At 39.8% G+C, this 13,285-nt stretch overlaps 1 long non-coding RNA gene across 3 annotated transcripts in view; it reads left to right on the top strand.

Moving 5' to 3' along the window:
- Nucleotides 1–13,285, top strand: part of LOC122967138 — a 93,361-nt gene that overhangs the window by 7,887 nt on the left and 72,189 nt on the right. For all 3 annotated transcript variants that reach the window (XR_006398560.1, XR_006398549.1, XR_006398542.1), the window contains exon 3: nucleotides 10,207–10,276. This is a non-coding gene — a long non-coding RNA (uncharacterized LOC122967138). The remainder of the gene's footprint in view (nucleotides 1–10,206; nucleotides 10,277–13,285) is intronic.

Below are 13,285 nucleotides of genomic sequence, written 5' to 3'. Positions count from 1 at the left end.
TTATGGTTTGACTGGGAGCCCAGTTGGCAGTATATGCAGGTGGGAAGGCGGTGAGGGATCATGTCTAATGCAGTGTCTACATAGAAAGAGTTTCAGATGCATTTTTCAGTTGTCCATCTCACTTATGGAACAGATATGCCTCCGTTTTTATCATTACGGTCTGGCCATGTAATGGCTCGCATTTCACTCACTCCCACTTCACATTTAGCATAAATACTTTAATTGTGTATTGGGCTCTGAGCATTGCCAAAACGGGGATGACCCACACTCAACACTGTGTCTGAACGCATCCTGTGTAGACATACAAACAAAGCACTAGCTGTTGCTGCTGCTCTGCTAACATACTGCTCACACTACACCTTCTGTGTAGGTACAGTGTAAGGCATTGCACTAGTGACTCCTCCTGTTTGGAAGCTCCCCGCTGTCACATGAAAAGAAACTGCTTGCAACTTGATCTGAGGAGACCTCTCATAGGTATCTTGAATTATCATTCACACTAGTTGACAATATCAAAATCATGTTGGTAATTTTCACATCCTTGCTGCACCAAAGGTTAAAATGACCTTGTTTGGAAAACTGAGCATGTCCCGTGTATGTCTTGATCAATTATCTGCGGAACACAGCTCTCTTTCATCACACAAACTTTCTTTTTTTCAGTATTTGCTAAATGATGGTAGCTGTACTTCAAGCTGACAATCATCTCTGCTTTGCAAGACAAGAATTTGTTCCAAAGCCTTGCATAAGAATCACATCCTGACCAACAGATATGACTAGTCAAAATTTGAACTCTGATATCAATTTTAACTCATCAAATCTGAATTAAGTATTTCCAATTGTAGTATCACTCTGTGTGTGTGTGACAAGCCCAACAATCATATCTGTTACATCATGGTAGATATATTAATGAAATTCCAAAATGTATTTTGAGAGGTCTTGAATTATCTCTTTTAAGAGTCCAATTGTAATTGCAAATATCGCGAGTTATCATTTTAACTGGGTATATTGGAATTTCTTGGCATTTTCCAAAAATGATGGTGAAAAATTTTATTTTAATTAATTTGCAGCAAAAACCACAAAATAACTCAAGGATCCTGAAGGGACTGATTTCATCTTTTAATACAGACGATTTTCTAGTTGACATATATTGTAATTAGGGATATCTTAAGCTTTTGTTTTCAGTAGTCATAAATAACTTTAGTATCTGTATCTAGTGGCCAAAATGTAAATCTATTCAAGCTTATAAATGGTAAAACGGTTTGCCATAGGGAGAAATGTTCCTGCTCAGCCAGATTCCTTGCTTACACACATAGTGCTTACATCCCAAAATTCTCCAGTTCTATCCTCCAGCAAAAGCCACATACCCATGTTTTTTTATGCAAAAGTTGTACATAGAGCTGAAAAGGCATCATCACTTTGTGCCAACAAAATGGGCATAACAAGAAGGAAATGCCAATTTTCTGAGCAAGGCAGTTGTGCATTAGAGCAAGGACATCATAAAGTCTGTGACTGTAATACACACTGATTCTGAATGGCAACAACTGGCAAATGCACTCTGGTCTTAATAATAAGGAAAACCCCACAATGATCCACACATTAAAACTTCATATAAATAAACAATCATTTTAGTATGTGATGAATGCTGTGCACACCTAATTGTTAATAAATGTTTGATATCTCCAGTGAAAAGCTGTGTCTTAAATACATTCCCACCAAAACCCAGGCATTTGTTACAGGCCTGTCCCCCTGTTGCTGAGACTTTGCCAACCTGTTAATGGCTGAGGACTGATGAGCCCCAGTATTGCACAACTCAATCGGGCTCATAAAGCCTGTCTGCTTGATAACTGGTGCTCCATATGGAATAGTGGCAAGGAAATTAAAGGAGAACAATAAAGCACATTGAGGGATATTTAGATTAAAATGCATTTAATTGGGCTCTCGCCTAATGCAGTTGAGATGTGTTCTCACGTAGCCCTTCGTTCTACGGGTGCCCTTTACTAAAGCTAAGCGATGCTGCTGTCACAGTGTTTGTAGCCTAACCTGGTAAAGATTATTAATGAGTGCAATAAATCCAAATTGCATAATAGGAAGTTATGAAAAAAGGAATGTCAGAGTTAAGTCTAATGAGTATTTAGTTTGTTTACCAAGTGCAATCGTCACCCTGTGCCATGTGTACTTAGTAATTGTCAAAGGCTTTACATCCCCATTCTTCCTCAAGACGGCTTATCTTAATCTACAGTGTCTTATTTTTCTTGGAAAGGGATGGATGAGTAGAGTAATTGTACAGTTGACATCGGCTTAGACAACATCATCCCCTTAGTCCCCAGCTAATCCTACAGAGTGATAACAATAATGGGAAAAAAGAATGGAGATATTTTTTTTTTTACAAAAGAAGATATGGAGTTTAATTTGTAATTAGCTGCAGAGGTCAAAGACTTGATCCGCCATCTGAAGGTTATCCTCCCTTATTTTTTTATTTTTTTTTCTTCTTCTTTTTCCCTTTCCCTCTCAGTAGTCAACCTCTGATTTAGACTGTGACCTTGTTGTGAAGAAGTCAAGTGTTAATTGTGTGCATGTGTGTGTGCTTACAGGTAGATCAGTGAATAAAAATGGTATTTCCCTCATGATTGCTTGACAGTTTGAAAATGAGAGTTGTGTATTTGTGGTGGGTTGTGTGTGTGCACACGCCTGTTTTCTGACGATTGGAAGTGTAATTTATTTCGGGGGGGTTACGACCCCGGACCTCCAACCACCCCCACCCCATCTGCCCTGCATCAGACAGCTCTGTGTAGCCCCATGGGGGCTCTGAAGTTGCAGAGTTGCCCTCTCTGCCCGTATGTGTTTGTGTTAGTCTGTGTGTGGAGAAGCAGACCTGGCCTCTTTGCTTGTGTGTGTGTGTGTATGTGTGTGTTAACGTGGGCGTGTGTGAGTCTACTAGTATTGATCCCCCCCCCCTTCCTTGTAATGAAGTGGAACTACAGCTCCATTACGAGCTGCTCTGCCATTGGCTGGAGGTAATATGAAATTAGCTAGCGTGCCGTGAGCCTGTCAGTATTGATTTCACTACCCAGATTACTTGTTACAAAAGAATAGAGCTGTCTGTGGCATAATTGAACAAGTTAACTCCTTGTCTCATAAAATGTAGGCCTGTATTGATTGTTACAGGAGAGGGTTGCAGGGTATGCAGAGAGAAAGTAAGTTTTATGGGTGTTAACTGTGAAGAGGTGCTGATGCTTTCTTTTCTTCACCACCAGTGTCACCCTGACATGTGGATCAAGGCATTTCTTGCTGAATTGCAGGATGATGTACCACAAATGAGTTGTGTTCCATCAGCTTCGCGTTACAACACACATTTCTTGTTTTTCCTCCCTCTGTCATTTTTCATTTCATTTGCCTCATGATTTGCCTGAGTCCCGTTTTCAATTTATTACCATATGTAAAAGAGCTTGACATTGTCAGAGCAGATTTACTTTGGTTTATCGAGAGTGACCTGTTTGTAAGTAGAGCAGCCATTGCTGCATTTGTGATCAGGAATGATGATGATGGCTGCAGAAGCCTCTCTATCTCTCTCTTTTGCTCCTCTGATGAACTGGAGCACGCTTGCCCTGTCTAATCACACTTGGCAGATTTGTGCCATGGAAAGCGAGGTGTTTAACAAGCGTCCCGGTCCATTAATTAAAGGCCTCCTCAAGAAAAAAGGGGAGAAAGTGTGTTTAATAATTTACATGAGCTAAAGGCAACTAGTGGAGCAACTAGAAGAGCTTTTGTCCACGGAGAGATGGGAAAAATACTGTGGTCTCTTAGCTGTATGTGTACATGGGTGAAGCCAAATGGATGGATACACAAACACCTACAGTATATGCACACAAACTCCTCCCAGTGTATTAAGCTTTTAGCCAGTTAACCCTAGCCAGCTAATTCTGGAGCATGGTGCTTCATGAAACACCTCTGAACAGTTTGGGGTATATTCATACTTCGCTTGGGTAATTAGAAAATGGGGCTCAGTCATTGATAAAAATGTATGGCTTATTCAGACAAATGTCTCATCATTCCCATCCATTGAAGAGTTCAAGAAAGTGAGAGCCACTCTAACCAGGCATGGAGCAAAGGAGGTGGTGATAAATCGTTTGATGTGTGAAAGATGCTGTTGTCCCTAAAACAGACATGGAAGGTACAGCGATTTCCCCCTCTGACAGGGTGAGGGGTTAATGAAATGCTCTTCCACGCGCCGATTTCCTGCACTCCACTGCTGAGTGATAAGTAGCTAACCAACGAAGCCTGTAATTACAATCTTACAGAAACCAGCCTGATCTGTATATAAATCTCACCATCCAATTACAAGATGTAATAATTCTGCACTCAGGCTGGTAATGAGGTCTAATACTGGTGCATGTGATAATCCCCTCTGGATGCAGGCTTGATCAGATGTTGGCTTTGTAATTAGACTGGCAGAAAATCATTATTTCGTGTTAAAAAAAAAAAAAAAAAAAAAAAAAAAAGAGGTTGGTGGGAAGTTAATTTTCTCCCCATTCTCTGAAGCGTAGACAAGAATTTAATGATTTAATCATGATTGTTAGCTATTTTGCAATCAATTTGTAATGATTGTGTCGCAACAGAGGCTTTCAGGGAGAAGGGCCTGTAAAGATTGAAGGTGTCATTGATATGGCATGGCTCTGTCAATAGATCTATACAGTGTAACACTGATACTGCAGAGAAGTAGGTGTATGCTTATATGCATGCATGAGTGAATGTGTGCATGTGCATCTGTGTATTTTGGTTTTTGTATGTTGTTTGTAAGAGTTAATCATAGGCAATCTGAACCCTCAATTGTTAAACAAGCCTGAGCTGAAGATTAATACCCTTATGTCTTTGTGTGAACTGCAAACACAAGCAGTTTTTTCTGCATTGTTTCAGTACTGTTTGGCCATAGAAATAGAAAATGTATTTAGAATTAGGATTTCTTTGCGAACATCCTGGTGGCCTGTTGCACAGAGTTCTCATTCACTTCTACAAGGTCAGCAGTTCAGGCCAAGGTTTTTTTTAATCAAACAAGAAGTAATTGTACATGAATTAACAATCAAATTGGAGAACTGAGAGAGGAGCTCAATCAATGGCTTAATAAAATGCAGAGGAGTGAGTAACACCAAAAGTGAACCTGCACTAGGAATATTTTAATAACAGTGACTTGATTTGGGTTTTTGGTCTTATTTTTACATATATCATATTTAGTCTAATATTTCATACAGTTTCATATTTAGAGTTTCATATTATTTCACATATTTGGCTGGATCCCCACATGGGGTGATAGAGGGGAGATTTCTATGGTTGAAAAACTGATATTTCTAGTAGATTTTTTAGCTCTGCAGATTAAATGAAACAAGTTTTTAAAATAGTTATACAGTTACAATTATACAATAATTTTTATTGGAGCTCATATAATGGTCTTGAGAATAGAACCAGACATTGCCATATAGGGGCTTTTTCCTACAATTCACATCATATTTTAAGTCAGTAATATTATATAATTGCAGTAATCATGTGGTCATTTTGGGACCTAAAAACAGGGACTTATCCTATTTTCCCAGGTTGTTTTATATCCATTTGTTTAGATTGTTAAAACTGAGTTGTAGCATAACAAACAATACAGAGTAACTGGACTAGAACTGTAGTACCACATTTCAGTTTGCATGTTTCAGTCAAGGCTTGAAAGATGTTCTCCAGGCTAATGCTGCATTATCAGCTTCTGCTACTGTAGCTCTATGCAGTGTTTGATTGGAGTACCTCCTGTTTGATCATCTGAAGCTACTTAGTTTACTGGAGCATCCCGCATGCAGTAGATTTAGGCAGTCCTGTGGGTTTGCACTTGGCTCATCTCTCCCCTAATCTCTTGGTGATTGCCGCTGAATACTTTATTGATAGGGAATTGACTCCACTCCTACGAGCCGATTTCTATAATTGATACTGTTTGAAGTTACTCCCAGAGGATTAAGTGTTCAAAGGCTGGCTGCTGTTTTGATCAATTATATTAAAGTGCAAACTTTAAAAAAATCTGGATTGTGTCAATACTGCCTTCTAGCCCACTTTAATTCAGCAGTGTTGGGCCAGAGATATACTTTTAACACTATGCGTTCCCGTGCGTATGATGGCTGCCTCACGTATCCTGCATCCGTTTGGAGCGTTGGTTGTGCATGTCCTCTGAAATTAACGCTATGTGTCTGCAAAATGCAATATGCTCATGAACAGTAGGGGCAGTATGGGAATGTGACAGGGTCAGGGGTCAGTAGGAATGTCAGCAATGACAACAGTGGCGGGAAGTTTTGAAGACAAGTCCACAATTACCCACATCAGTACGATGTGTTGTTGCCACTGCACAGTGACAAATATACTTGACAGAATAGCTGCTGTGAGATCAGTACAGGCGAGAGAAACATACTCACCATTGTCACGATGTGCTTGATTTAGGGACCTTAAACATACCATCTACAGCGGCGGCGCCGTCGCTTTTTCTGTCGTGATCTCAGAATGAACAAAATAGTAACCCCCTCAAGTGTTGCCATGTTTATTGTTTACATCATGGAAATGTGGAAGTTCTATTTATATCCTTATTGTGTGTTCAGACTACTGGCAACAACAGGCTACAAATCATTTTCAATGGAAGCTGCGACATGAAGCGATGAACTGATGTCTGACACTTGCTGCTTGACCGGCGTGACGCGCTAGAAATCAAAGTTGAGCTGGCCTCAACTTTTTTCAGCGCTCCAATGACGTGGTGAAGTGTCAACCAGTCATGTTTTTGTTTCACCATTTCCACTCCCCTTCACTCTCCCCACATTTCCTGTTCCGTTATGTCTAAAAAATGGAAGAAAAACTGATTCCTGCGGTTAGCCAGTTCTGTGTGCTATTTAACCCTGCCCTTTTCATTTACCATGACACGGACAAAAAAAATGCAGCTTGGCAGAGGGTGGCAGCTATTGCGGGAGTACTAGGTATGTAATGTACATTTTTAAACGCACAATGGATAGCTGTGGTAATGTGTTATTTAATAATACTAAATCATGTTTACTAGCTATTAAATATAATCATAACTTAATATGGTACACAAGCCCATGACGACATAACCACATCAATGAGCGCTTGAGCAACACTTCAACGGCGACTTGGTGACAATGTAGCTGGCCATGCTTGGCCGTTTTGTAGCTTCGTCACTCTTACTGTGAACACCCCATTAGTGCTCTGTTGTGCCCTCTAGTGGAATCCTCCAGTAACATGCAAAATACATAGGGAAGTATGTTAACAGTTCCGTTCACGACATAGCTGGTTGTCTACATGAATGCATGGTTAAAAAGCAAGTACATCTCCAGCCTTATGCAGGTTTCAGTAAAAATGTAAGTGTCATGATGACTCAAATCAAGGACAGCAATTTACATGGTTTAATATATAATATACAGTACGCATATAAAAATATTTGCATCAATATTTTTTGGTAGGTGACATTGTGAATGTTGAGTTTTAGGTGCTTCATGACTAAAAACAGTATTAAAGGGATACGTACTGTATAATTACAGCAGTTTGTGACTTGCCAAATAGAACAACGGGAACATTTTGCAGGTTGTTGTCAACACTGAGAAACTACTGGGAATGACCAGTGTCAAATGTTATGCGGTTTTGGTAAAAAAACAAAAAAAATATTAATGTCAAGGTACTGTCTTTTGAAATATGTATCAACATTGCTCTCCTTTTTCCAAGTGTGGATACGTTTTAGGCAGCTTTTGTAGTTAGCCTTCATCCTGGGTGCCCAGTCTCATGCCTCCAATTTCCACCTCTGCCCGACTGAAGGCTCCTCAGAGATGCTTGGCTGGAGCTATGGGCCATTGGGCCTTTGGACCTCTGAGTCCTCCACTTCTGTGTGTTGGATAGAGGAAGAGGGAGCTACTTTATCCAGCCCTGCCCATTCTCGGCCCCAGTCTGCCTCACCAAACACTCCCCACCTGCTCGATACCTCAGAAGAGCTTTCAAGTGCTCTTTGAAAGGGAAAAAAACAGAAAGGGAAGAAATCAGAGACTGTGCTCTTCCAGGCGCTCAATAGCATGGCACTAGCCTCTCTCAGCTCCCATGACACCACTCTCCCGCCCTTTTCTCTGGTCTTGGGTTTTTCACTCAATTTATTTTTCTGTGTTTTTTCTCCTTCTCCCTCTATCATCTCTCTCTTACAGTCTTGTCTCCTCCTGACTGCCTTCTTGTCCCAGGCTTTTGGCAATTTCTTAGTGTTATGGCTGCATTTATAAAGCTGGCCATTAGTTCTGCAACTCACATATGTGAGTGAAATATATGTGTATGTGAAATTATAGTAGCATAGGCACCTTTTGTATTTGGCTGAAAGAACAGAATGAATACATCACATCTGGATATTATTGTTGTCTTTTTGGCAGTTGATGGAGAATCATAGCTGCTACAAAAACCTGCTCAGCTGCACCCCAATGAGTAAATCTCCTCATGTCTACTGCCCACTGGCCAACATAGCGAAGAACCCAGTGCTGAAGTTAAATAAAATATTACCATCAGGCTATAAAGATAATTAGTCTTGTCTCATCTCCTCTTTCACTTGCAATTAAATGTGACCCCTTTATGTTTTATGGATGCCAGCATAAACCCCTTCACTCCTAAAATACCTTGTAGATATGAGAGGGGAAGTGTATTGTAAACTAATTGCACAACCTTGGACAGAAGCCACCAGAGATGATATTATAAGTTGGTATTATTGATATTATTATTATTGGGTGTGTATAATGGACACACAAACATACACACCTACTGTAAGAGCATCTATGAATGTACACTGTCAAAACTAATTGCCATTCCTCTAACATCTTCAGTGTTATAAAGCAGAGACGGTGCTTGGGAAAGCTGTGATTTGAAGACTTAAGCCCCGGGCTCCTCATTCTACTCTGCCTCTGAACTCCCCACATACTCGCTGATACCGACACACATTATAAAGTCCCTCCCTGTAGCTCTCCTCTTATCTCTGCCTGCTATAAAACTATCTCCGAGAAATAGGACAGGGTTAAGGTTTGAAGTAATCTGTTTCTTTTCATTCTTCCATAAAACATATGCCCATTTTGTAACAAGGGAAAAACTAATTATAGACTTGTACAGGAAAGATAATACAGTTGTAGTGATTGTATTGTACCCAGTGCTGGGCTTGTGTGTCGACAGTGTATGTGTACAGTAATGACAGCTTTATCTAGCCCCAATACTCCTATACAAACCTACAAAGCTGCCCTGTAATTATGTTAGATGCCCACAGAATGACAGACACAAACTGGGGCACTGGCCATTGTGAGAGTAAAGAAGTACCATGCATCTTTCTATGATTGTGAGTGAGTACATAGGTTACTGCGTGGGCTATGGCATGCTTTACTGGCAATAGGCATGCATGCAGTACAAACAAAGTCAACACAAATAAATACATGGAAAGGTTTGTTTGCCAAGGCTCATAGGTCAGATCCTCTGTGCTGCTGTTTCCACTCGGCAGTCCTCACAGACTGTTTACACATAGGTGAATGGCTTAGAAGCCTGCCATTACCATATGTGTAAAGTTTGAGTTTATATGTTGGAAAATAAATATACACCAATGGTGATTATAGCATGTGATCATAACACTGAGGGGAAGAGAGTTGGCTATACTATATATTAAAGAGGAAAAAAAACCAAAAAAACCAAACAGAATTATCTGTGTCCTGTGCTTACAGTGTCTGTCAAACATCACACTTTTTCCTAGCAAGGTAAACAAACTTCCACAGCAGTATCCCAGTGCCATTATTGTCATTGTGAAACAGATCAAATGTTAACAGTTTTACAATAGGCAACATTTTGGCATGACATGGCTGAAATAAAAGTTTTGACTTATCTGTACACAAAGGGAATGCAAGATAGAGCACCATGTTCATGTGCATGTCTTGTCTGTATTTGTGGGCATGTGTCTCCAACAGTATCTGATAGTGTGTATACATGTATGTACACCTGTTTGCATGTGCATGCTTACTCTTAAACTCTACATCTGGTGAACAGTTCATGCTTGCATTTCTTACTCTGGACTCCCAGAACACATTTTCTCTTTCTTTGAACCCTGAGGTCAAGGAGAGATAAGGAGTTCTCTCTCTGTCTTACCCATTCTTTTTTTCTCTGTCTCTCTTTTTTTCCCACATGTAGTGAGGCCAGCAGTGTAGCTTCATTCAGCCGTGAAGACATTTGGCGGTGAGGAGGAGTAGACCAGCTGAAGGTCAGTCTGAAGTACAGACAGACAGACATACATACAGTACATACAGAGAATCATGCCTCCATTAGCAGGGCCTGTGTTTACCATTGGAGATACGCCAGGGATTTGGTGGCATATGCTGAAGCCCCTGGCAACCTTGTGAAAGACCACTTACCATAGAGACGGCAGTCTTGGTTAGGGGCCACCCAGAGGCTGTGTCCTGAGGCAGTGCTACTGGGCTGGGAAGGACAGTGTGGATGATTGGTTCTCCATTTTTATCCACTGTTCCTATACCAACCTAAAAGCATTTTCATTTTTTGTGATGCCTATAGAAGGGGCTTCAGCCAGCATCAGGGGCATATTCTTATAAAGACCATGACAGGGTCATTTCTTTCTATCTTCACACAATGATAACCTGTCTTATTGGTAGTTTTTATGTATTGCCTTTAACAGTAGTTTAACAGTAGTTGGAGAAGGACAATATTCACTTTGTGTACGTGTCCAAATTTTCATAGTTGGACATCAAAATTTATGTTAAAAGAGGTTTTATTGTAGTTAGCCTGTGTAGTAGATTTTTTTTTTCAAATACAACATGTAGTATTATTTTGTTTTATCTAACTCCAGTTTTGTCCTTCAATTATCTTCTAAATTCTGTCTTGGCCCACTGCAATTTTCTTTCCTTAGGAGCATTTAGTGGGGAATGTTTTATAAATCTGTGAAAACTCTGTATCCCAATGTGCATATGCATATTTAATGGCTCAGTTAAGCAATGTCATGGTTGTGTATTATTAATAAGATTGGGGAAACATTTACAAACTGCAGTAATTTATTTAATGTCTACTTATAGCTTGATGCAGCCCACCAAACAAAACAAAAGGGTAACACTATAATAGAAGAAAGTCTTGGACTGGACTGTGCAGTATTTATTTATCTGTTTTTGCTGATCATTTTGCCTGATTATATTTTTGGAAATACAGTCAGCAGAAGAGCTAAGAAAACCAACACCATAGTGGGAAGATACTTTGGACCAATATTTATTATAACTTCATCCAGCACAAACACTATGGCCAAATTCTACTGTCATTTTTTGAGAAATTCAGATCTGAGATCTGAAAAGCACAAACTTGAATTTTATGGGCAACTGTGATGGGTAGCTATGATGGCTGTCTTGACCACAGTCAGTTATGATAGTATATTGTAATTATGAAATATGTTTTTACAGTATGTACTTAATTGGTTCTAAAGAATATCAGTGTTGTGAACACAATTTTTTCCAAACTTCAGTTTTGTTTCCTAGTACTGTACCCCATAGATACACAGTATTTACAAAACACTTAAAGTATAATTTATTTCCTCTTTCCTTCTTCTTAAATGCCCAGTTATGACTCTGTCATTCCCCATAGTCCTTCTTGCATTGTATGTACATTTAAGTACCAGTTCGAACTAATTAGTATTTTATTGGTATGTGATTCTCACACCAAATTACAGTGTAAGTAGCAGCAGTATTATGAAGTGTTCCCAACAAAAGCAATATAGGATAAGCAAAACAATACAAACTATTATAGCTCTTATATTATGGATGTCATATAGAAGTCAACAACAATTGATTACAATCAAGTAATTTAATTGGTCAAGTGGTGTTCCATGAGCTCTGATATATTGTATCCAAGACTGGAACTTCGTATATCATGTATATTACTCTATGCACTGTATCAGTACAGCTGTAATTATTTTCAGCATTTGGCCTGCAGCCTTGTGTCTACAACTGAGTTACAGCTGTACATTGCAACAAACTCCCTTCTCTGTGCTGTTTCTCAAAATGTGTTCATTGCAAAGAGAATGAACAAAATCTGTTGTGGGCTGTCTTGGTCTTAAAGTTGGATCCTCCTTTGCTCTTGTTAGTGACTTTGAGTGGGCAATATTCCACAGTATGGGAAGATGGATAATAAGTGTGTCTGCTTTTTAGCTCTGCAGTTTCAAGACAACTTGGTGTGAAGCTGTCTTCATTAGGACCCCGTTAGACCTTGTTTCACCTGACTGACTGACAGACTGGCCGTGATGAGGCTCCATTAGACTGCTGTACTACTCTCAGTGGACTACCTATTTACTGAAGGTCTCTCTCTCTCTTTCGTTAGCTCTCTTTCTGTCTCTCGCTCCTCCTTGTTCTGTCTGACCAGGCTAAACCCAGGAGCCCCCTTAACCCTCGGTGGTTGAGAACCCAGTCAATCAGACGCAATGATGTTAAACTCCTCTCCAATGAATACCCTTCACCAGTCATCAGAGAGACTGTCTCTGTCTGGCGACTGATTAGGAGTTCATCTCAAGTAGGTTCATCTCAATTTACAGCCTGTCTGAAGAAAGGAGCTTGCTATTCTATAGCTCTGTCCTCAACATGATTACTTTACCTTGGAGCAGAGACACCTGTAATGAGATAATAGCATGGCTTACCATTACATATAAGCTAGATTTATTTAAAACTTCACAAAGTTAACCCTGTGCATAGAAATGTATGAAAGTGATCATATGGATCTCCTGGCAAATGTTCCCTCAATGATTTTTGATGATAGTGATTAGTGAATATTTCACTGTGAAGGAAACACATGATTATGTAGTATCCTAAATGTGCACCACACTGTGTTAAAGGTTAGTTATTAAGAAAATACCATAGGCAAAAACAAACTTTATTTCTTTGATTAAGCCCTTGTATAACAACAACGGACAGTACATATCTGCTAACAGAAGACACACTCACAAAATGAGGTCCTTGTCAAGGTTGTGCTAGAATAGGAATACAGACTTTATATGGATATTTTTGGAATCCCTCCTGTGACACACTTTTAAGGAGAGATGGAAATGGCATATATGGCATCAATCTCCATAATGCATTACTCCCTGTTGCCAAAGGGACATTGGTAGGGAAGGCAGGTTGGAGGGTAATCTAAGGATTATGTTGGTGTAAAGAGGTTAACGGGCAAAGGACTTGATCATGCTTGGCCATTTGGTTTAGCATTGAAGGATGTTGTTTGCAGCGGT

This window comes from Thunnus albacares, chromosome 1, assembly GCF_914725855.1.
Source record: "Thunnus albacares chromosome 1, fThuAlb1.1, whole genome shotgun sequence".
NCBI classification, from domain to species: Eukaryota; Metazoa; Chordata; class Actinopteri; order Scombriformes; family Scombridae; genus Thunnus; species Thunnus albacares.
Note: the sequence above shows the minus strand (reverse complement) of the source record. Positions and strands in the feature narration are given on the sequence as shown.